The sequence below is a fragment of the Vipera berus genome, assembly GCF_964194415.1.
Source record: "Vipera berus genome assembly, chromosome: 1".
Taxonomy (NCBI): domain Eukaryota; kingdom Metazoa; phylum Chordata; class Lepidosauria; order Squamata; family Viperidae; genus Vipera; species Vipera berus.
In genome coordinates, this window is record NC_138202.1 from 9114274 (window position 1) to 9136308 (window position 22035).

Genomic DNA, 22035 nt, shown 5'->3' on the forward strand with positions numbered 1-22035 from the left:
AGCAACAAAGATGATCAGGGGACTGGGGGCTAAAACATATGAGGAACGATTACTGGAATTGAGTATGTCTAGTTTAATGAAGAGAAGGACGGGGGACACAGGATAGCAGCCTTCCAATATGTCAGGAGCTGCCCCAAAGAAGAGGGAGTCAAGCTATTCTCCACAGCGCCTGAAGGCAGGACAAGAAGCAACGGATGGAAACTAACCAAAGAGAGAAGCAACCTAGAACTAAGGAGAAATTTCCTGGCAGTGAGAAAAATTAACCAGTGGAACAACCTGCCTCCAGAAGCTGTGAATGCTCCAACACTGTAAGTTTTCAAGAAGACATTGGACAGCCTTTGTCTGAAATGGTATAGGGTTTCCTGCCTGAGCAGGGGGTTGGACTAGATGACCTGCAAGGTCCCTTCCAACGTATTATTATTATTATGGTGGCATTTCTACAGTACACTTTCCCCAAAAGGTTTCCACAATTTTGGCCAGTACTGTATGACAGTTTCCCCAAGTGTGCTGATGATTCAAATTTGCAGTTCCTGCCCTGGTCACATGACTGCACTGTAGCGCTCAGCGAGCATCCCGCACTCACATGACAAATTCATGATTATTATTTTTAAAATGAAAACAAGCCTTTGCTTTTGTTGGCAAAAATGCCTCATGATGAACAATGGGTTCACTTAATGACCACAGATTCACCTAGTTTCCATGGTGATTGGCTTAACAATGGTCCCAAAAGAGGTTGTCAAATAGGGTCAGTTATGTGATGACCCAGCTGACCTCCATCACAATTTTATATCCTTAGTATTTAGCCTCCGTTACAGTTGTAAGTCGAGAATCACCTGTCAGTCACAGACGTTTATTGCCTGAATTGGAGCAGTCCCTCCCTCTCAGCCCAAGAGCCAGTCGGGTGCAATGGAGGAGTGGCTGGGCTAGGAGCAAGAGGAGCTGGGTTCTAGTCTCCCTTAGCCACGGGGAAATTATTGACTGATTTTGGGCTAGTCCAGGGGTAGGCAACCTTGGCTCTTTTATGACTTGTGGACTTCAACTCCCAGAATTCCTGAGCCAGCCATGCTGAGGGGAAAGGGAGAGGTTTCCAAGCTGGGCCATGCTGGCTCAGGAATTCTGGGAGTTGAAGTCCACGAGTTATGAAGGGGCCAAAGTTTCCCTCATGCTGGTTCAGGAATTCTGGGAGCTGAAGTCCACAAGTCATGAAAGAGCCAAGGTTGCCTACCCCTGGGCTAGTCCCTCCCTCTCAGCCCAAGAACCAATCAGCTATAGCAGAAAAGGTGCTAGATTAGGAGCAGGGCAAACTAGGCCCTAATTCTCCCTCAGCCACAGATGCTCATTGGCTGAATTTAGTCCAGTCCCTCCCTCTCAACCCAAGTACCTATCAGGTGTAGGGAAGGGTCTGAACCTGAAATGGAGGAGAACCAGCTTCCAGTCCCCCTCAGATTTTAGGCCAATCCCTCCTTCTTAACCCACAGCCAGTTAGGGGTAATGAAGATTAGATAGATCATTAGTTGGATTAGAAGCAACAAGGTTTATTTTTTCTTTCTTCACCGTAAGAACTTCACAAAGTTTCTAGTCCCTAAGTTGCACAGAGCATCTGTGGCCAGCACTGAGGAAGATCTGGACAGTCCCTGCACAAAGTACACAGCAGTCCTTGACTTACAACGGTTTGTTTGGTGACCGTTCAAAGTTACAACGGCGCTGGAAAAAGTGAACATTTTTCACACTTACAGCCGTCGTAGCACCCCCTCAGTCACGTGATCAAAATCCAGAGGCTTGGTAACTGGCTCAGATTTATGACCGTTGCAGTATCCCAGGGTCACATGATCCCCTTTTGCGACCTTCTGACAAGCAGTGTCAAATGGGGAAAGCCTGATTCGCTTAGCAACCAGGTTACTAAATTAACAACCGAAGTGATTCGTGTAACAAATATGGCAAGGGAGGTCGTAAAGTGAGACAAAACCCACTTAACAACTGTCTCGCTTAGCTACAGAAATGTTGGGGTGAATTGTGGCCGTACGTTGAGAGCTACCTGTAACCCCACATTCAAGCTGGATTCTGTCGCACCCCACTGAACCTAAGAGATTTTGCAATTTACTCAGCTCTTGTAGATTATGTGGAAATCAGCTCCCCTTATTTACTCTTTTGAGCAGCACAACAATACTCTAAAAAGAAAACAAGACCAATTTTCTTCCAGTACTACAAAGTCCAGCAGCCCCGAAATATTTTCACTCACCATGGGACCGCAACTGTCGGCAGTAGTCTGACCTACAATCAAGAGCTGCTGAGTTCTCTTATTTTTAAAGCCAAGACCTTGATTATTTAAATTCCGGTTGCTGATAAAAATCAAATTCTTGGAATTCTGAAGCCTGCAGCCTGCAGCAGGAAGAAATACGTAATGCAGATTAGCTCAAGAGCTAAGGAAGATTTACCCTTGGATGTTTTAGGACTATAAACCAGGATTTCAAATAATATCAAGGCATCTGGAGACCACCAGATCAGGAAGTGCTGAGCTGCCCACATGGACAGATTAAAGGAGAGAATGGAATGGAATGGAATTCTTTATTTGGAGTGGAGTGGAGTGGAGTGGAGTGGAGTGGAGTAGAGTAGAGTAGAGTAGAGTAGAGTAGAGTAGAGTAGAGTAGAGTAGAGTAGAGTAGAGTAGAATAGAATAGAATAGAATAGAATAGAATAGAATAGAATAGAATAGAATAGAATAGAATAGAATCTGGAAGGGACCTTGGAGGTCTTCTAGTCCAGCCCCCTGCTCAAGCAGGAGAACCTACACCATCTCAGACAGGTGATTGTCCAGTCTCTTCTTGAAAATTTCCAGTGATGGAGCACCCACGATTTCTGGTGGCAAGCTGTTCCACTGTCTATGCCTATGGAGTTTCTCAGTCATCCAGGTCATGGTTGTCCCAAAGGTATGTTTGTTTTTTTCAGGAGGCAACTGAACTTTCTTGTTTTTCTTTGAAGACATTTCGCTTCTCATCCAAGAAGCTTCTTCATCAGTTCCATCATCCAATCGGAGCTGAAGAAGCTTCTTGGATGAGAAGCAAAAGGTCTTCAAAGAAAAACAAGAAAGTCCAGTTACCTCCTGAAAAAGAGCAACTTTGGGACAGGATAAAATGGTACACAGGTAGTCCTCAACATATGACCACAATTGAGCACAAGCTTTCCATTGCTAAGCAAGACGATGATGTGAATTTTTGCCCCATTTTACCACTTTTCTTGACACTTGGCCCCTTTATGACTTGTGGACTTAGGCTCCCAGAAATCCTCAGCCAGGCGTGCCTGGGTGAAGAATTCTGGGAGTTGAGGTCCACAAGTCATAAAAGGGCGAAATTTGAAGAGCCCTGCCTTAAGTGAATCGCCACAATTCTGGGAGTTGAGGTCCACAAGTCATAAAAGGGCGAAATTTGAAGAGCCCTGCCTTAAGTGAATCGCCACAGTTAGGTTATAGGATGGTTTTCAAGTAAATCTCGTCTCCCCATTGGCTTTGCTTGTCAGAAGATCACAAAAGGTGATCACATGACCCGCTGGGATACTGCAGCCATCATAAATAAGTGCTAGCTGCCAAGTGCCTGAATTTTGATCACGTGACCAGAGGGAAGCTGTCAGGCAAAAGAATGGTCAATAAGTCATTTATTTCAGTGCCACTGTAACTTGAAACGATCACTAATGAAATGGTTGCCAGTTGAGGACTAACCTATATATGTCATGTCTGAAATCCCTCCCCACCCACCCCACACACAATCTCCCACACAAAGCTGGCTGCTGAACTCTCCTTGACGCTGCACCAAAGGAGAGTGAAGTCATATCAGCTCCAGAACTGCTTTATAAAACCTTAGCAAGGCCACATCTGGAACAGCGCATCCAGTTTTGGTCACCACATTACAAAAAAGATGTTGGAGACTTTGGAAAAAGTGCAGAGAAGAGCAACTAGGATGATTAAAGGCCTGGAGACTAAAACACATGAAGAATGAATGCAGAATTTGGATCTGGCCAGTCTAGAGAAAAGAAGGACTAAGGGTGACATGATAGCAGTCTTCCAGTATCTCAGGAGCTGCCCCAAAGAAGAGGGAGTCAAGCTATTCTCCAAAGCACCCAAAGGCAGGACAAGAAGCAACAGATGGAAACTAACCAAAGAGAGAAGCAACCTAGAACTAAGGAGAAATTTTCTGACAGTGACAACAATTACTAAGTTTTAGTGGAACCACATGCCTTTATAAGTTGTGGGTGCTCCATCATTAGAGGTTTTTAAGAAGAGATTGGACAGCCATTTGTCTGAAATGGTATAGGGTTTCCTGCCTGAGCAGGGGGTTGGACTAGTTGACCTCCAAGGTCCCTTCCAACTTTTTTTTTATTATTATTATTATTATTATTATTATATTATTATTATTATTATTATTATTATTATCATCATCATCATCATCATCATCATCATCATCATCATCATTATTAGCATTATTATTAGCATTATTATGACAAATTAAGGAGAGAAGCAACCTGGAACTAAGGAGAAACTTCCTAACCGTGAGAACGATTAATCAGTTAAACTAGTCTTCTGAACTTGTGGGTGCTCCAGCAGTGGAGGGTTTTAAGAAAAAAACAGACAGCCACTTGTCTGAAATGACAAAGGGTCCCCTGCCTGAGCAGAGGGTTAGACTAGAAGACCTCCAAGGTCCCTTCCACCTGAACTGAAATTGAATTGAAGGACCCTGCAGCCGGCCAGCAGGCGCACGGCTAAAACTCTGCTGACCGATGCTTCCTTGCGAATTATTCCTGTCATGACCCTGAAATACAATCCCTGTGGGGCTGTATCCAATTACCCAGGGCGCATTTAACAGGCAGGAGCAGTTCCTTGAAGATGCAGCATTTAATTAGTTGCATTGATAAAGCTTTTGGCTGACTCTGACAAATGGCTGTAGAGGTTTGGCCCCACAGAGCTCACTCAGGAGGATGTCCTGAAGAGAAGAAAAGAGAGATCTCCACACCGCTAGTAATTTGCACCATCAAAAGCACGGGGCACCGTCTTCCTCACAGGAAGGAACAATTTTGGAGAACAGGAGGAGGAAAACTCTTTTTCATCTCCTAGAAGAGCAGCTGTGTTAGATTTTAGACTGATTTTAAGACTACCATTGAGAAATGAATTAAGGACGTTTGCAGCAGGGGTCCTCAAACTTGGCCACTTTAAGACTTGTGGACTTCAACTCCCAGAATTCCCCAGCCAGTATCCAAGGTTTAAACATATTGATGTTTGAGGGCCCCAGTTTTACAGCTTCTGCAAATGCAGGGCCCCATCAGCCCGAAGTGGGACAATTTGCTACGTAACCAACTCACCGCAGGGCAATTTCACCAAGTAAAAAAATGCACTCCTATGGAACCGTGGCCAATCATTAGCAAAATAAAATCAATCCAGAAATACAAAGAGTTACAATAATTTCGACGAAAACCACGCTCACCCATAATAAAAGTAATTGAATGAAACGATTAACCCTGGAACTCCTCGACTTACGACAGTTGATTTAGTGACTGTGCAAGCTTACAAAGGCACTGGAAAAGGTGACTTACGACCAGTTTTCACAGATGAATACAAACGAAGTCCACGCAATACAGATGGAGTCCACGCATCTGAAAGTTGCCAAGTTTGAGAAACATCAACATATGTACATGTGAGAGTCAACACAAGCACCCAAATTCTCAAGAACTCACGCAACTGCCCACCGCAGGAAGACGCAACTACTCACAAATTCCTAATAAAGCAATACAGATGGATAACTTTTCAGCTCTGCTGCTTTTCAAGTCTAACTTCCTCCTCCAAACTTCTGTTTTCAAAATGAAAAAAATAAAAGAATAACAAATGCAGAAGCAGCCCTTAATGGCTGGAGACTGAACAGCCAGCAAAGCAAGACATGACTTGTCCAAGAAAAACCAAATGCACAGGTACAGTATAGGTGGTACCTGGCTCAACAGTAGTAACTGTGAGAGGGATCTCAGAGTCCTAGTGGACAATCACTTAAAAAGGAGCCAGCCATCTGTGGCAGCTGCCAAAAAAGCCGACACAGTGCTAGGCTACATTAACAGAGGGACAGAATCAAGATCACGTGAAGTGTTAATACCACTTTACAAGGCCTTGGTAAGACCACACTTGGAATCCTGCATCCAGTTTTGGTCACCACGATGTAAAAAAGATGTTAAGACTCTGGAAAGAGTGCAGAGAAGATCAACAAAGATGATCAGGGGACTGGAGGCTAAAACATATAGGGAACGGTTGCTGGAACTGGGTATGTGTAGTTTAACGAAGAGAAGGGTGAGGGGTGACATGATAGCAGTCTTCCAATATCTCAGGAGCTGCCCCAAAGAAGAGGGAGTCAACCTATTCTCCAAAGCACCTGAAGGCAGGACAAGAAGCAACGGATGGAAACTAACCAAGGAGAGAAGCAACCTAGAACTAAGGAGAAATTTTCTGACAGTGAGAACAATTAATTAGTGGAACCACTTGCCTTTATAAGTTGTGGGTGCTCCATCATTAGAGGTTTTTAAGAAGAGATTGGAAAACCATTTGTCTGAAATGGTATAGGGTTTCCTGCCTAAGGAGCGGGTTGGAGACCTCCAACGTCCCTTCCAACTATTCTATTCTATTCTATTATTCTTCTATTCTATTCTATTCTATTCTATTCTATTCTATTCTATTCTATTCTATTCTATTCTATTCTATTCATTCCAATTTCTATTCTATTCTATTCTCAATAAAGATTCTATTCTATTCTATTCTATTCTATTCTATTCTATTCTATTCTATCATTTCAATTTCTATTCTATTCTATCCTATCCATCATGGTGTACATTTTTGTCAAAATAACCAAACAAGGAGGAGCTAGGCTTATATTTAAGGGCTGGTGTGATAATCTCAGGTGAGACAAAATCTTATAGCCCATCAGAGCAGGAAGGAAGGGACACAGGTAGTCTTCAACTTAGAACAATTCATTTAGTGATTTTCTAAGTCTTCAACTTAGAACAATTCATTTAGTGATTATTTGAAGTGACAACAGCACTAAAAAAAAAACAGGGACCTGTGACCGTTTTTCACACATCCGTTGCGGGACCTGTGACCGTTTTTCACACATCCGTTGCAGCATTCCCATGGTCCCGTGATCAAAATTCGGACACTTGGCAACTGGCTCGTATTTATGACCGTTGCAGTTTCCCTGTGGTCACGTGGTCACTTTTTGCAAACTTCTGACAAGCAAAGTCAAAGGGGGAGCCCAGATTAGCTTAACCGCTGTGTAACTAACTGAATAGCTGCAGTGACTGATTTAACAACTGTGGCAAGAAAGGTCGTAAAGGGGGACAAAAGTTCACGTCACTGTCTTGCTTAGCAATGGAAATTTTGGGCTCCATTGTGGTTGTAAGTTGAGAACCACCTGCAGTTTGTCACTCCCTACAAGCTGCCAGTTTATCTTGCTTGCAGTACTTCTGACCAGTGCTGTGCAATGGTCTGGCAACAAGCCTTGCAAAATGCAATGCCAAGGGAAGAAACGCAGCTTCCTAGAAATTTAAACTTCCTCCTTGCAAAAGAAAAATTCTAGCCTTCCTAGTTGTTTACTCCTTTCAAGTACATTATCACTGCTTTTTTGTCCTACATCTTCAAGGTGGGGCCAAATCAACAAAACTTATAATATTTTTATAACATTATAAATTAACTAATTATTATACTTTATGTTATATTATATTAGATAGATTATAATTATCCCATTGCAATTCTGTGGCTTCATATTATGGTGATTTTATGGTATTATCTTAATTTGATATCTTATATTGTATTGTCCACATACCATTCATATACATATACACATACACATAACAACAGTAACAACAACAATAGAGTTGGAAGGGACCTTGGAGGTCTTCTAGTCCAACCCCCTGCTCAGGCAGGAAACCCTATACCATTTCAGACAAATGGTTGTCCAGTCTTTTCTTAAAAACCTCCAGTGTTGGAGCATTCACAACTTCTGGAGGCATGGCTTGCTGGGAAATTCTGGGAATTGAAGTCCACAAGTCTTAAAGTGGCCAAGTTTGAGGATCCCTGGCCTAAGCAGATACAATATATGAAAGAAATAATTGAGTTTTCAAGTCTCCAGATCTCAATTTATTTAAGGCATGGGCACCTAATCGTACCTCAGAAGTCCAATAACAGGTGCCAAACAATCATTCTAATCTAAGCAGGTATAAAATCATTACACTAATAGGACTATGTACTGAATTCGTGTGACTTGCTTTGCACATAAAGTAAATGAAACTTCATTTCAAGAGTCATTTGGGCAGCGAGATGGGCAGTATTTAAATTTGATAAATATATAAATGTTAAGGTAAACTAATTTTTTGCCTTAACTCAGCCTATTTAGGTGTCCTGGTCCTGCTCCATCCAGGGATGGCAGCTGTAATAGAGCATCCAAAAAGTAAGCGCAGCTCAGCACCACCAAATTGTATATTTCCAGATTCACGGTTTTAAATGTCCTGATCTGAACTCAGCCATATATTTTTTTTTTGTCCTGGCAGCAACTTTTTAGATCTAGGATTCCTGGAAATCCAGATGTTGCCCATGACCCTCAGCCTGTTGAATTTTACACAAGCTGTAGCTTCTGAGTCATCCCACCAAACCGAAAACACTTCCAGATTCCAACGTTGGAGCCCGGTGCTTCCTTGTGACCACCAAACCAGAAAAATAACAATATCAACCAGTATTGCAAAACAGACAGCGTTAGGCCAAAAAAGAAGGAAAACAAGGCTTCCAAACTCCACCCCTGATACATTTTCCCCAGCACTGAGTTTTTCTTACCACATTATTCTAAATGGGATTTTGGTTTTCTTCACTGGAAAACCCAAGGAATGGATAGAAAATCTTTCTGTCCAAAATGGTGGGCACTTAATCTGAATGGTGAGGCTCTGAATTTCCTAGGATGGCAAGCAATCGCTTCCTGTGAAATGTGATTCACTTGTCAGTCTAGGCTGGCCGTCTCCCTCTGCCCTCCAGATTTATCCATCCAGGATATTATGGGATGTTTTCCCATCAATTGTTTCAGCCAAGAGATTCAACGGGAACATTTCTAGTGCAAAGTTGCCCACTGCAGGTAGTCCTCGGCTTACGACCACAACGGAGCCCCAAACTTCCACTGCGAAGCAAGATGGTCGTTCGGTGGGTTTTGTCCCACTTTTCGACCTTCCTTGCCCCAGATATAAAGCGAGCTGCACTTGTTAAGTTAGTGACGTGGCCGAAGGTCGCAAAATGTGATCATGTGACTCCAGGGCACTGGAACCGTCACCAGTACCTGCCAGTTGCCAAGCCTCTCCATTTTGATCACGCGACCATGCTGCAACGGTCGTTAAGTGTGAAAAACAGTCCCCAGTCGCTTTTTTCAGTGCTGTTGTAACTTGGAACGGTCACTAGACGAATGGCTGCAAGCCGAGGGCTGCCTGCAGATGGCTGAGCTGAAATCCCTACCCTGCAGATAATTTCTCCCTTCGGCTCAATCCACAGTTCTGATAGACAGATTTTTCCAAATTGCTTCGGGCAAGGAAGACTCATTCCATCATCCGCCATCTGATCATTTCAACCCTCTTCCTCGTTTGCTTTCTGACTGCAATCTGCCTTGCCAACGTGCTTTGCTGCACCCTTGAAATATTCTGCTGTCCAAAAGTGGCCGGCCCCAAAGCGGGGTGGGGGTCTTGTCCAACAGGGACATGATATAAAGCATTTCACCGAAGGGCATGTCTTCCGCCTTGCCCAGATGGGGAACAATCGCACCTTTGTAGGGCCAGGTGTGGAGGAAACAGACATTCCATGCAAAACTAAGACAAGAGACTGCCTGCAATTCCAAAACGGTAGCTCCCCAAAGCAAAAAAAACAACAAACCACCTCAGGAATGAAGGTCAGGATTTAGTCTTCCACCAGCCTGCTAGGTTCAAGAAAAAGTCACCTGGTTCCGGAGAACAAGCCCCTATTTCCAGCTTAACACTGAGCAGAGGGCAAACTGCTGATTCCTTGGGATATTATACACTCAAACACACACAAACACACACAAACACACACACACATGTATATATCCAGCCTTCCATTATTTTTACAAGTAATTCAAAGCAGAGAATATATCCAACAAATTTTCCTCCTGTTTTCCCCACAACAACCCTGTGACATGGGTTGGACTGAGAGAGAGAGGGACTAGTCCAAAGTTATCCGGCGGGACTAGAACTCACCATCTCCTGGTGATTGGCCCAAAGCCACCCAGCAAGTTTTCATACCTGAGGCAGGACTAGAACTCACCGTCTCCTGGTGATTGGCCCAAAGTCACCCAGCAGGCTTTCAAGCCTGAGGCAGGACTAGAACTCACCATCTCCTGGTGATTGGCCCAAAGTCACCCAGAAGGCTTTCATGGCTAAGGCGGGACTAGAACTCACTGTCTCCTGCTTTCTAGCCTGGTGCTTTGATCGCTAGACCAAAATGGCTATATTGAAAAATTACAGTATGCCCTACTTCTAAACTCTTCACTTGGTTTCAACCTATAGGCCCATCTCTGACCTGGATGCTGAAGATCTGACATAAATCAAAACCATCCCTATCATTATCTAGCCCAGAGGTCTTCAAACTTGGCCTTTTTAATGACTTGTGGACTTCAACTCCAGAATTCCTCAGCCAGGCACGCTGGCTGAGGAATTCTGGGAGTTGAAGTCCACAAGTCATCAGAGGGCCAAGTTTGAAGACCCCTGATCTACGGAGACAGTAGCTACTCTTTGGGGTTTCCGACAAAGGAACCTCTTTTTCACTGCTGGCCCTCTTTCTATTCCAAGTGGTTGGAATATTTGGCCAAGGTCCCTTTCCTGAGAAATAAAATAAGAAAACTGATTTGGGTTGCATGCAAATCATAACCTCCTTCAAAACACTTCCTCTCAAAGCTTCACGCGGTGTCCCAGGAGAGACAACCACTAACTTTTCATTTAACAACCGCAGAAACACTCCAGCTGGCTGTGTTACACAGACCCAGTCCTGCCAAAGAGGGCTTCCAGAGGTTTGCCTGTCTCTTTTCAAACCCAGGTGAGGCTGGTGCCATTGGTAAAAGACCAATTACCTCTAAATTGCTGATTATTTGAAGGCGGAAATTCCTCCTTCTGCTCTGAGTACACTACCAATCAGCCCCTTTCACCACAGGGCCCAGAGTTGTAGTCCTCGACTTACAAACCATTCATTTAGCGACCGCTTAAAATTACAATGGCCCTGAAAAAGAATGACTTAGGACAGTTTTTTCACACTTAACGACCGTTGAAGCATCCCTGTGGTCACATGATCGAAATTCGGATGCTCAGCAACTTGGCAAATATTTATGACTAGGGGTTTTCAAACTTGGCCACTTTAAGACTTGTGGACTTCAACTGTCAGAATTCCTCAGCCAGCCCTGGCTGGCTGGCTGAGGAATTCTGGGAGTTGAAGTCCACAAGTCTTAAAGTGGCCAAGTTTGAAGACCCCCGTTTATGATGGTTGCAGTGTCCCGGGGTCACGTGATCATTTTTTGGGACCTTCTGACATGCAAACTCAATGGGGAAGCCAGATTCATTTAACAACTGTGTTACTAACTTAACTACTATGGTGATTTATGTAACAATGGTGGCAAGAAAGGTTGATAAAATGGGGCAAAACTCACTTAACAACTGTGTTGCTTAGCAATGGAAAACTGGGGTTCCATTGTGGTCATAAGTTGAGGTCCACCTATCAGGCTTATCTCCCTGATAAGCAACTTCTCTCAAGCCAGGCCCTTTCCTACTTTTGAACCAACATAGCCTATCACTGATTTTTACGTTACAGTTTTCTACCCAGAAGCCTAGGCCATTTAAACGAATCCTTCGTCCTCGGGGAACAGCTCCATTTCCAGAAAATACCACAAATATCCTAAGAAAATTAACATGAATTGCCAATAATGGCACTTTTTGTCAGCAGTATAAATCCAGACCAACTTCCCCACCTAATTAACACATGCGCCAATACACTGGACGTTAAAAATGTGCAGAAAATGAGCAATTCAGGAAGCGGGACGCTTATAATTTATTGCCAACTAGGGACTTCTAATCCCCAAGCTAATTTTTCACAAGTGCGACTTGCACGGGCCCCCAAAAAAACACCAAGATGTTTCATGCACCACACTGCCTGGTGCTCTCCGATCGGCAGAAGTGAAGCACAGACTTAGGCTGCTTGAGCTTTCCCTCCACTTCCCAATGGAGTCAAAAAAGTCAAGATGGCAGCCACAAGCACGTGATCTGATCCCTCTCAGCCACTAACTAAACAGTCTCTGCTGCGCAAGCTTCGAGTCACAACAGGAAAAGGGGAATGAGGAAAAGGCTGACGGGTTAGCGCACTCCTAAAGCGTCAAAACGGCTGGCTGGCTGGCTGGAAGGAAGAGCGAGTCCTCGTTTCTCTCTCAGGAAGCAGAGAAGAAAATGGCGGCTGAAGCCAAGCAAGATGATGGAACGGGCTTCCCTGCCTTATTTGTGGCATTGTTGCAACTAGCACAACCCTCGGCCATGGGAGGACCTCCAGCCCAAGGAGGAAGAGCAGTTATTTCACTGGAAAGTGTGCAGGATTCAATTTTGAACAACCAAGGGAAGGAAGAAGAGTTCCCTTCATCTCTGACCATTCAGTATAGCAGTGTTTCTCAACCTGCCCACTTTAAGATGTGCGGACTTCAATTCCCAGAATTCTGTGAGTTAAAATTCACACATCTATGGAAATTCTCAGTCATCCAGGTCACGGTTGTCCCAAAGGTGCCTTTTCATGGGGCAACCGGACTTTCTTTTTTCTCTCTCAAGACGTTTCGCTTCTCATCCAAGAAGCTTCTTCAGCTCCCGCCATCCAGTCAGAGCTGACGAAAGAAAGAAAGTCCAGTTGCCTCATGAAAAGGCACCTTTGGGACAAGTCCACCCATCTTAAAGTTAGCAAGCTGAGAAACATTAGTGCAGGGGTCTTCAAACTTGGCCCTTTTATGACTTGTGGACTTCAACTCCCAGAATTCCTCAGCCAGTGTGCCTTGCTGAGGAATTCTGGGAGTTGAAGTCCAGAAGACATAAAAGGGCCATGTTTGAAGACCCCTGCATTAGTGTGTACTGAGGCTTCTGACCCCTGCAGGGCCCTCAGTTTCCTACCAGCTTTGCAAGATCTGGATTTTTGGCTGCCTAAGTTTACAGGCCATATAAATTTGATCAATATGTAACTTCTAAAAAGACACTTAAATAAATACCAGCACCTTGAATTGTACCCGGAAGGAAACTAGGATCCTGAGCAGCTCTCACAATAAAGAAGTAACATGGGTTGAGCACCTGACAATACTGTGTGTGTGTGTGTGTGTGTGTGTGTGTGTGTGTGTGTGTGTTACAATTAATCCACGATTTACGATGACAATTGAACCCAAAATTTCTGCTACCAAATAAGACCACTGATAAGTGAGTTTTGCACCATTTTACAACCTTGTTTGTACAGCAGTTAAAAGAATCACTGCAGTTGTTAAATTAGCCACAGGCTTGTTAAGTGAATCTGACTTCCCCATTGATTTTGCTGGTCAAAAAGCCGCAAAAGGGGAACACGCGACTTGGGGACACTGCAACTGTTGTAAATACAAGCCAGTTGCCAAGGGTCTGAATTTTGATCGCATGACCACAAAGATTTTGCAACAGTCGTAAGTGTGAGAAATGGTCGTAAGCCACTTTTTTCAGTGGCATCGTAACTTCAGGCTGTCACTAAAGTAATGGTTATAAGTCAAGGACTACTTGTATTGACTTGTAGACCAGTTGTAACCCTGAGTGGTCTTCCAAGGGCAGCCCCATATAAAGCTCACTGCAGTAATCCAACCAGGAAGTGACTAAAATATGAGTGACTGTGATAAAGGCCTTCCAGTCCAGGAATTGGCGCATATAGGTCTGTACATATGTTGTACATAGTATGTTTTAAATGTGCGTTATGTATGTTTACACTTTGAGAGGAAGCCACTAAATTTCATTTTTAATGCGTGCCATTGTGCCCACAGGAAAAAAATGACAATAAAGGTTGTCTACAATCTACAACTTTCCCTTCTGAATTCTCTGCTGCTGGAAGTGAACTGCCCTACTCACACCCCCTCAATCTACGACAGTCCTCGACTTACAACAGTTTGCTTAGTGACTCTTCGAAGTTTATTTATTTATTTATTTATTTATTTTTATTACATTTATATCCCGCCCTTCTCCGAAGACTCAGGGCGGCTTACAAGCTTAGCAGTAGCCTTCATTCTATGTATATGCCTGCTTGTTAGGGCTTTCACACACACACACCCAAGCGGCATTATTACAAAGTCAGCTTATTGCCCCCAACAATCTGGGTCCTCATTTTACCTACCTCGGAAGGATGGAAGGATGAGTCAACCTTGAGCCTGGTGGGATGCGAACCTGCACTAATTGCAGGCAGCTAGTGTTACTTAAGCCCTCTGCTTAAGCCCTCTGCTCCACCAAGGCTCCACCTTAGCCCTCTGCTCCACCAAGTTACGACACCACTGGAAAACAATGAAATATAACCATTTTTCACACTTGCAACTGTTGTGGCATCCCCATGGTCACATGATCAAAATTTAGATGCTTGGCAACAGACTCGTATTTATGATCACTGCAGTGTCCCGGATTTGTGTGTGTGTGTGTGTGTGTGTGTGTGTGTGTGTGTGTGTGTGTGTGAGAGAGAGAGAGAGAGAGAGAGAGAGAGAGAGAGAGAGAGACGTGAACACCTTCTGCAACCTTCTGACAAGCAAAGTCCATGGGGAAAGCCAGATTCACTTAACAACTGGGTTACTAACCCAATGACTGCAGTGATTCACTTCACAACTGTCTCACGTAACAAAGATTTAAATCTTTGCCCCATGGGACGGAGAGGAAGCATTGGGAAAATCGTAAATTTAAATCTCAGAGGAGGTTTCCCCGGGGCCAAATATGCCTTGCCAAGGTTTGCTGATCTATCTATGCCTCCGTGCCCTGCCCCACAGCTAAACAAAGCCAGATTCACAGGTTCTGCTGTCATCGTAGGCTGGAGGCAAGAATAGCAGGGCTGACGATTTGACGGCTAAAAGGGGTGGAGAGGTTCAAGCCAACATCAGCGGAGGCCCGTCCCTTGTCTCATCTCTGTCTGAGAAGGGTTGCCTGCAATTGCTTGTGGCTGAAAAACGCCAAGATATTGCTTTCAATAGGAACTGATGGGTCCCAAAGGTGCTTTTCCAAAAGGCAACTAGACTTTCTTTTCAAGAAAGATTGTTGGGGGCAATTAAGCTGACTTTGTAATAATGCCGCTTGGGGGGGTGTATGAAAGCCCTAATAAGCAGGCATATACATAGAATGAAGGCTACTGCTAAGCTTGTAAGCCGCCCTGAGTCTTCGGAGAAGGGCGGGATATAAATGGAATTAAAATAAAATAAAATAAAATAAAAAGTCCAGCTGCCTTTGGGAAAAACACCTTTGGGACAACCATGGCCTGGATGACTAATAATCCATGGACAAGACTAGACAGGCTTACACTGAGCAACAGTACACAGGATTTAAACCAGACATCTCCATTCTGCCCCATTTTATAACCTGTCTTGTTAAGTGACACACTGCAGTTGTTAAATGAGTCACATGGTTGTTAAGTGAATCTGGCTTCCCCATTGACTTTGCTTGTTAGAAGGTCACAAAAAGTGATCACACGTCCCCGGGACACTGCAACCAATCATAAATATGAGTCAGCTGCCAAACATCTGAATTTTGATCATGTGACCATGGGGATGCTGCAATGGTCGTAACTGTGAAAAAAGGTAATAATTCACTTTTTCAGTGCCATTGTAACTTGGAATGATCACTAAACTGGCAGGAATAGCCAACACTCCAGAAGATAGGCTTAAGATACAGAAGGATCTCGACAGACTTGAACATTGGGTGCTATCTAACAAAATGAAATTCAATGGTGAAAAAAGTAAGGTTCTACATTTAGGCAAGAAAAACCAAATGCGCATGTATCGTAGGAGGTACCTTGCTCAATAGTAGCAACTGTGAGTGGACAATCACTTAAATATGAGCCAGCACTGTACTGCAGCTGCCGAAAAAGCCAATACAGTGCTAGGCTGCATTAACAGAGGGATAGAATCAAGATCATGTGAAGTGTTAATACCACTTTACAATGCCTTGGAATACTGCATCCAGTTTTGGTCACCACAATGTAAAAAAGATGTTGAGACTCTAGAACACGCATGTTAAACTGCTCACCCGCGGGCTGGATGCATCATACTGAAACAGCGCCCACTCCATTGCCGGCAATGGGGGGAAAGTTGCGATACGTCGCGTGATATCACACAACATCATGAGTTTGACATGCCTGCTTTAGAAAGAGTACAGAGAAGAGCAACAAAGATGATCAGGGGACTGGAGGCTAAAACTTACAAGGAACAGTTGCTGGAATTGGGTATATCTAGTTTAATGAAGAGAAGGACGAGGGGTGACATGATAGCTGTGTTCCAATATCTCAGGCGCAGGGGTCAGCAACCTGAAACAGTGAAAGAGCCACTCGGAACCGGTTCCCTCACAAAAGGAAAAACTGGGAGCCGCAAAAAATGTGTGCACATGCACGCGCATGCGCAGAACACAGTTTGACTAAAGAGTGGAGCCAAGGCGAGATATGCACCTACCCTGCATATTTGAATTGATTGGTTGAACTTTTTTAGTCCCGCAGGAGATGGCTGAAAGAGCCGCATGAGGCTCTGGAACCGAGGGTTGCAGACCTATGTCTCAGGGGTTGCCGCAAAGAAGAGGGAGCCAAGCTATTCTCCAAAGCGCCCGAAGGCAGGACAAGAAGCAACAGATGGAAACTAATCAAGCAACCTAGAACTAAGGAGAAACTTCCTGACAGTGAGAACAATCAACCAGTGGAACAACCTGCCTCCAGAAGCTGTGAATGCTCCAACATTGGAGGGTTTTAAGAAGAGACTGGACAGCCATTTCTCTAAAGTGGTATATAGGGTTTCCTGCTTGAGCAGGGGGTTGGACTAAATGACCTCCAAGGTCCCTTCCAACTTTAGTAATAAACGAATTATTCTAAGTCGAGGCCTACCTGCACATAACAGGGCATACACAACGTAACTACTTCGGATGCACCGTGACCTGATTTATGCTCTTAACACAAGACTTAGGAACTGGACCCTTGGCCTGTTGTGTGGGGATATTTTACAGACTGAGAGGCAAAACTGGAGCAAAATCTGTACCTCTCATTTGCTCATAAAGCTGAACTGCCCACGCCAAAGCATACAGAGGCAACTGAGGGCATCTTACGTTTCAATGCCCTAATGTTACCTATGCAAAGAAGTTTAATTGCCCCACCCAAGGTTCCTTTGTGAGACAGGTGAGATATCAGAGGGAGCCCAAAGTCGCACCCTTGGCCCTAGGCGGCCTCAATATGACTCCAGGAAATGACTCAGAATAGTTACTGCTCCTGGGTATTCCCTGGAGATTTTCAACGGAACCCAACAATGATTTGGGTTGTGTTTTTTTTTGGAAAGGAGAAAGGGAACAAACGGGAACGAAAGGATCCGAAACTAGGGCAAACACAGGTAAACAAATCCAGAGAGTCCTCAACTTAGCGACCGTTCAAAGTTACAACCGACCTCCCTTGGAGGTGCTTATGACCCAGATTCGAAGTTGCAAATGGTGGCCCTGCCCCACAGAGTTATGGGACCACTGCGTTTATAACGGTCATCTGATTGTTTTTACCAAACCACGGCGTTTACTTCCAATTTTTGGCAAAAAAAGAGCTCCCACACCGGTTTTCTTAACGATCACAGTTGTAGTACAGGGAGTCCTCGGCTCGCAACCACAACCGAGCCTCAAATTTCCGTTGCTAAGCAAGATAAGTTGTTAAGTGAGTTTTGCCCCATTTTACAAAGCTTTTTTTTTTGCCACGGTTGTTAAGTGAATCGTTGCATTTAAGTTAGTAACACAATTCTACAGCGAATCTGGCTTTGACCCCATTGACTTTGCTCGTCAGAAGTTTGCAAAAGGTGATCTCATGACCCCGGGGACACTTGCAACCGTCATAAATATAAGCCAGCTGCCAAGCATTCAAATTTGGATCACATAACCATGGGGATATTGTGCTGTTGTAACTTGAAACGGTCCTGAAACGAATGGTTGCAAATTGAGGACCACCTGTAAAATCTCCACCTTTCATAGTCTGCAAGAGAAGACAAGCAGTAATGACTCGGAAGGTGCTGGAAAAGAAGGAAGAAGAAATTTTTCATTTCTACCAACGAATCAAGGTTAAAGAAGCATGCAACCTTTTCGATGCCTCTTGAAACCAAGGTTTTCTCTGAAAAAGGGCGTGGCCTTGATTGCCTTCCATCAGAAATGGTCTCTTCCTTAATCAGCAATCAGGTAGGAAAGCAGAGGTGCCACACCTCAGAAAGAAACAAACGTTTCCATCCCATATGTTAGCAATTGGTGACCTTTTAATGGTCAGCGGGCAACAATTTCCAACAGACTTTGCCATTAGTCACTTTAGTCACGCCAACAGGGTCTACTGGACGCTGTAATTCAGCAACATCTGGATGCCACCAGTCCGGCAGCAAAAAAAAACAAGACGACAAAACCAAAAATGTAAAACAAAACAAAAAAATGGGGGCGGGCGGGAAAGAAGCAAAGTGAATGAGAAACAATGGTTGGAAACTGATCATAGAGAGAGAAGCAACCTGGAATTAAGGAGAAACTTCCTGATAGTGAGGACAATCAACCAGTGGAACAGCTTTGCCTCCAGAAATCGTGGGCACTCCATCACTGGAGATATTTAAGAAAGGACTGGACATTCATCTGTCTGAGATGGTATAGGGTCTTCTGCTTGAGCAGGGGGCTGGACTAGAAGACCTCCAAGGTCCCTTCCAGCTCTATTCTATTCTATTCTGTTCTATTCTATTCTATTTGTCCTGTCCTGTCCTATTCTATTCTATTCTATTCTAGGACTAAACTTTGAAAAAGCAGGAAGGTTCTACATTTAGGCAGGAAAAATCGAATGCATAGGTATAGTATAGGTGGTACCTTGCTCAATAGTAGCCAATGTGAGAGGGATCTCGGAGTCTTAGTAGACAATCACTTCAATATGAGCCAGCAGTGTGCTGCAGCTGCCAAAAAAGCCAACACAGTGCTAGGCTGCATTAACAGAGGGATAGAATCAAGATCACGTGAAGTACTAATACCACTTTACAATGCCTTGGTAAGGCCACACCTGGAATACTGCATCCAGTTTTGGTCACCACGATGTAAAAAAGATGTCGAGACTCTAGAAAGGGTACAGAGAAGAGCAACCAAGATGATTAGGGGGCTGGAGGCTAAAACATATAGGGAACGGTTGCTGGAATTGGGTATGTGTAGTTTAATGAAGAGAAGGACGAGGGGTGACATGATAGCAGTGTTCCAGTATCTCAGGGGCTGCCATAAAGAAGAGGGAGTCAAGCTATTCTCCAAAGCACCTGAAAGCAGGACAAGAAGCAACGGATGGAAACTAGTCAAGGAGAGAAGCAACCTAGAACTAAGGAGAAACTTCCTGACAGTTAGAACAATTAACCAGTGGAACAACCTGCCTCCAGAAACTGTGAATGCTCCAACACTGGAGGTTTTTAAGAAGAGACTGGACAGCCATTTGCCTGAAATGGTAAAGGTTTCCTGCCTGAGCAGGGGGTTGGACTAGATGACCTCCAAGGTACCTTCCAACTTTTATTATTATTATTATTATTATTATTATTATTATTATTATTATTATTATTATTATTATTATTATTTATTATTTCTGCAGACTCAGAAACCTGCCCACATAATCCATCCAAAGAAAACCCTTATTCCCAAAATTAATAAGCCTCAAGGGTGAAACACAGCAAGAAAGAAACTAGCAAAGATAACCAGCCATTCTCTACTTCATTCACTTCCTTATCCTTTCAATCAGGTGGAGCAAAGATCTCCAGGAATGGGGAAATGCTTTCTCCCCTCCTAGCAGGCACGCACGCACAAATTACCCCAGCAAACATCCCCTGAGGTGTTGTAACCCAGAAAGATTATCTCCTTCCCAGGAGATCTGAGGATGAAGGCGACTCTTTATCACAAGGAGCCCTCCAGATACAGAGAGGATGTGCCACAGTTATACACCACTAAACAAAAGTGGCTATAAAGCATTGTATTATCTTCAGGGAAGACAAGGAAAATTCCTCAGATGACTGTGGTACTGAACATTTTAGACGGGGCAACTGAACTGGAATACAGCCTCAAGAAGATCAAATCAATTTATTTGGCACAGTAAAGGGGCAAAACAGCTCAACCAGGCAGCCTGTGAATACAATGAGACCACAGTGACCAGAATGTCCCAGTAACCAAGGTCAGGGGAATCCTGGGAAATTCAGAATAACAGAGTTGGAAGGGACCTTGGAACTCCTCTAATCTAACCCCCTGCTCAGGCAAGAAAACCTATACAATTTCAGACAAATGGCTGTCCAGTCTCTTCTTAAAAACTCCCAGTGTTGGAGCATTCACCGCTTCTGGAGGCAGGTAGTTCCATTGATTGTTCTAACTGTCAGGAAATTTTTCCTTGGTTCTAGGTTGCTTCTCTCTTTGGTTAGTTTCCATCCATTGCTTCTTGTCCTGCCTTCAGGCGCTTTGGAGAATAGCTTGACTCCCTCTTCTTTGGGGCAGCCCCTGAGACACTAGGTAAAGGTAAAGGTTCCCCCGCACATGCGTGCTAGTCGTTTCCGACTCTAGGGGCCGGTGCTCATCTCCGTTTCAAAGCCGAAGAGCCAGCGCTTGTCCGAGGACGTCTCCGTGGTCATGTGGCCGGCATGACTAGACGCCAAAGGCGCACGGAACGCTGTTACCTTCCCACCGGAGTGGTCCCTATTTTTCTACTTGCATTTTTACGTGCTTTCGAACTGCTAGGTTGGCAGAAGCTGGGACGAGTAACAGGCGCTCACTCTGTTACGCGGCACTCGGGATTCGACCCGCCAAACTGCCGACCTGATCGACAAGCTCAGCGTCCTAACCCACTGAGCCACCGCGTCCCTATTCCTGAGACACTAGAACACTGCTATCATGTCACCCCTCGTCCTTCTCTTCATTAAACAAGACATTGCCAATTCCAGCAACCGTTTTTCGTATGTTTTCAGCTGGCAACTGGTGGGGTATTTATGACAGTCGCAGCTTGTCCTGCTTTCGGCCCAATACACTGTGAGTACGCTAAGTTGGGGAAAGTTGAAGAGGAACAGAACAGCTTCCCCAAATCCTTCCTTTAAAACCTACCTGAAGGGGAAGAAAAAACGAGGAAGCAAATGTACCCTCAAGATCCCAGAAATCAGCACCAGGAAGAGAGGAAATTAGGACTGGTGAGAGACAGGAAGTGCTACAGTATTCCTGCCTAGGCAAACTAAAATCCGCCGGGGCTGTGCAACATATTGCATGATGAGAGAATCAAGAATGAAAAGAGGCTTCCCCCCCCCCGAGAGATTATCCTAAACCACAGAATTTGCTATTGCACAAGAAATCTAGTGACCAACATCGAGGTGGGCAGGCTGCTGTCTTTCAGGGCAGCATAATAATTTTGGCTTTCCATTAACTCTAACATCGCAACCCACATACTCGACATTCCCGTTGCTAAGAGCTGGAAGAGGAAGGTGGGCTCGCCAAAAGATCTGGGAACAGAATCCAAGATCAGCCTGATTCAGTGCTCTGCTCTTTTTTCCAATCTGATTAAAGTTGTTGTTATGTGGGGGGGTGCTTCTTTTGCCCCTCATTTTTGCCACTGCCCGTCAGGAGGTGACAACAGGAAGGAAGGAAGCAAAGCAGCAGGGGGGAAGGGGGAGTCTGCTTCCCTCTATTTGATGCTTGCGGGAGGAAAGAGGGAACGAGTCAACCCCGGGCAAAGAGGGGCAGGAACCCCCAATCTCACTAATGGGACCCCAGAGCTATTCCCAGCCCAGCCCC

At 44.4% G+C, this 22035-nt stretch overlaps 1 protein-coding gene across 1 annotated transcript in view; it reads right to left on the bottom strand.

The window, feature by feature from the left end:
• The window catches only part of SBNO2 (strawberry notch homolog 2), a 145165-nt gene that overhangs the window by 122300 nt on the left and 830 nt on the right, over positions 1-22035 (bottom strand). The window lies entirely within an intron of this gene.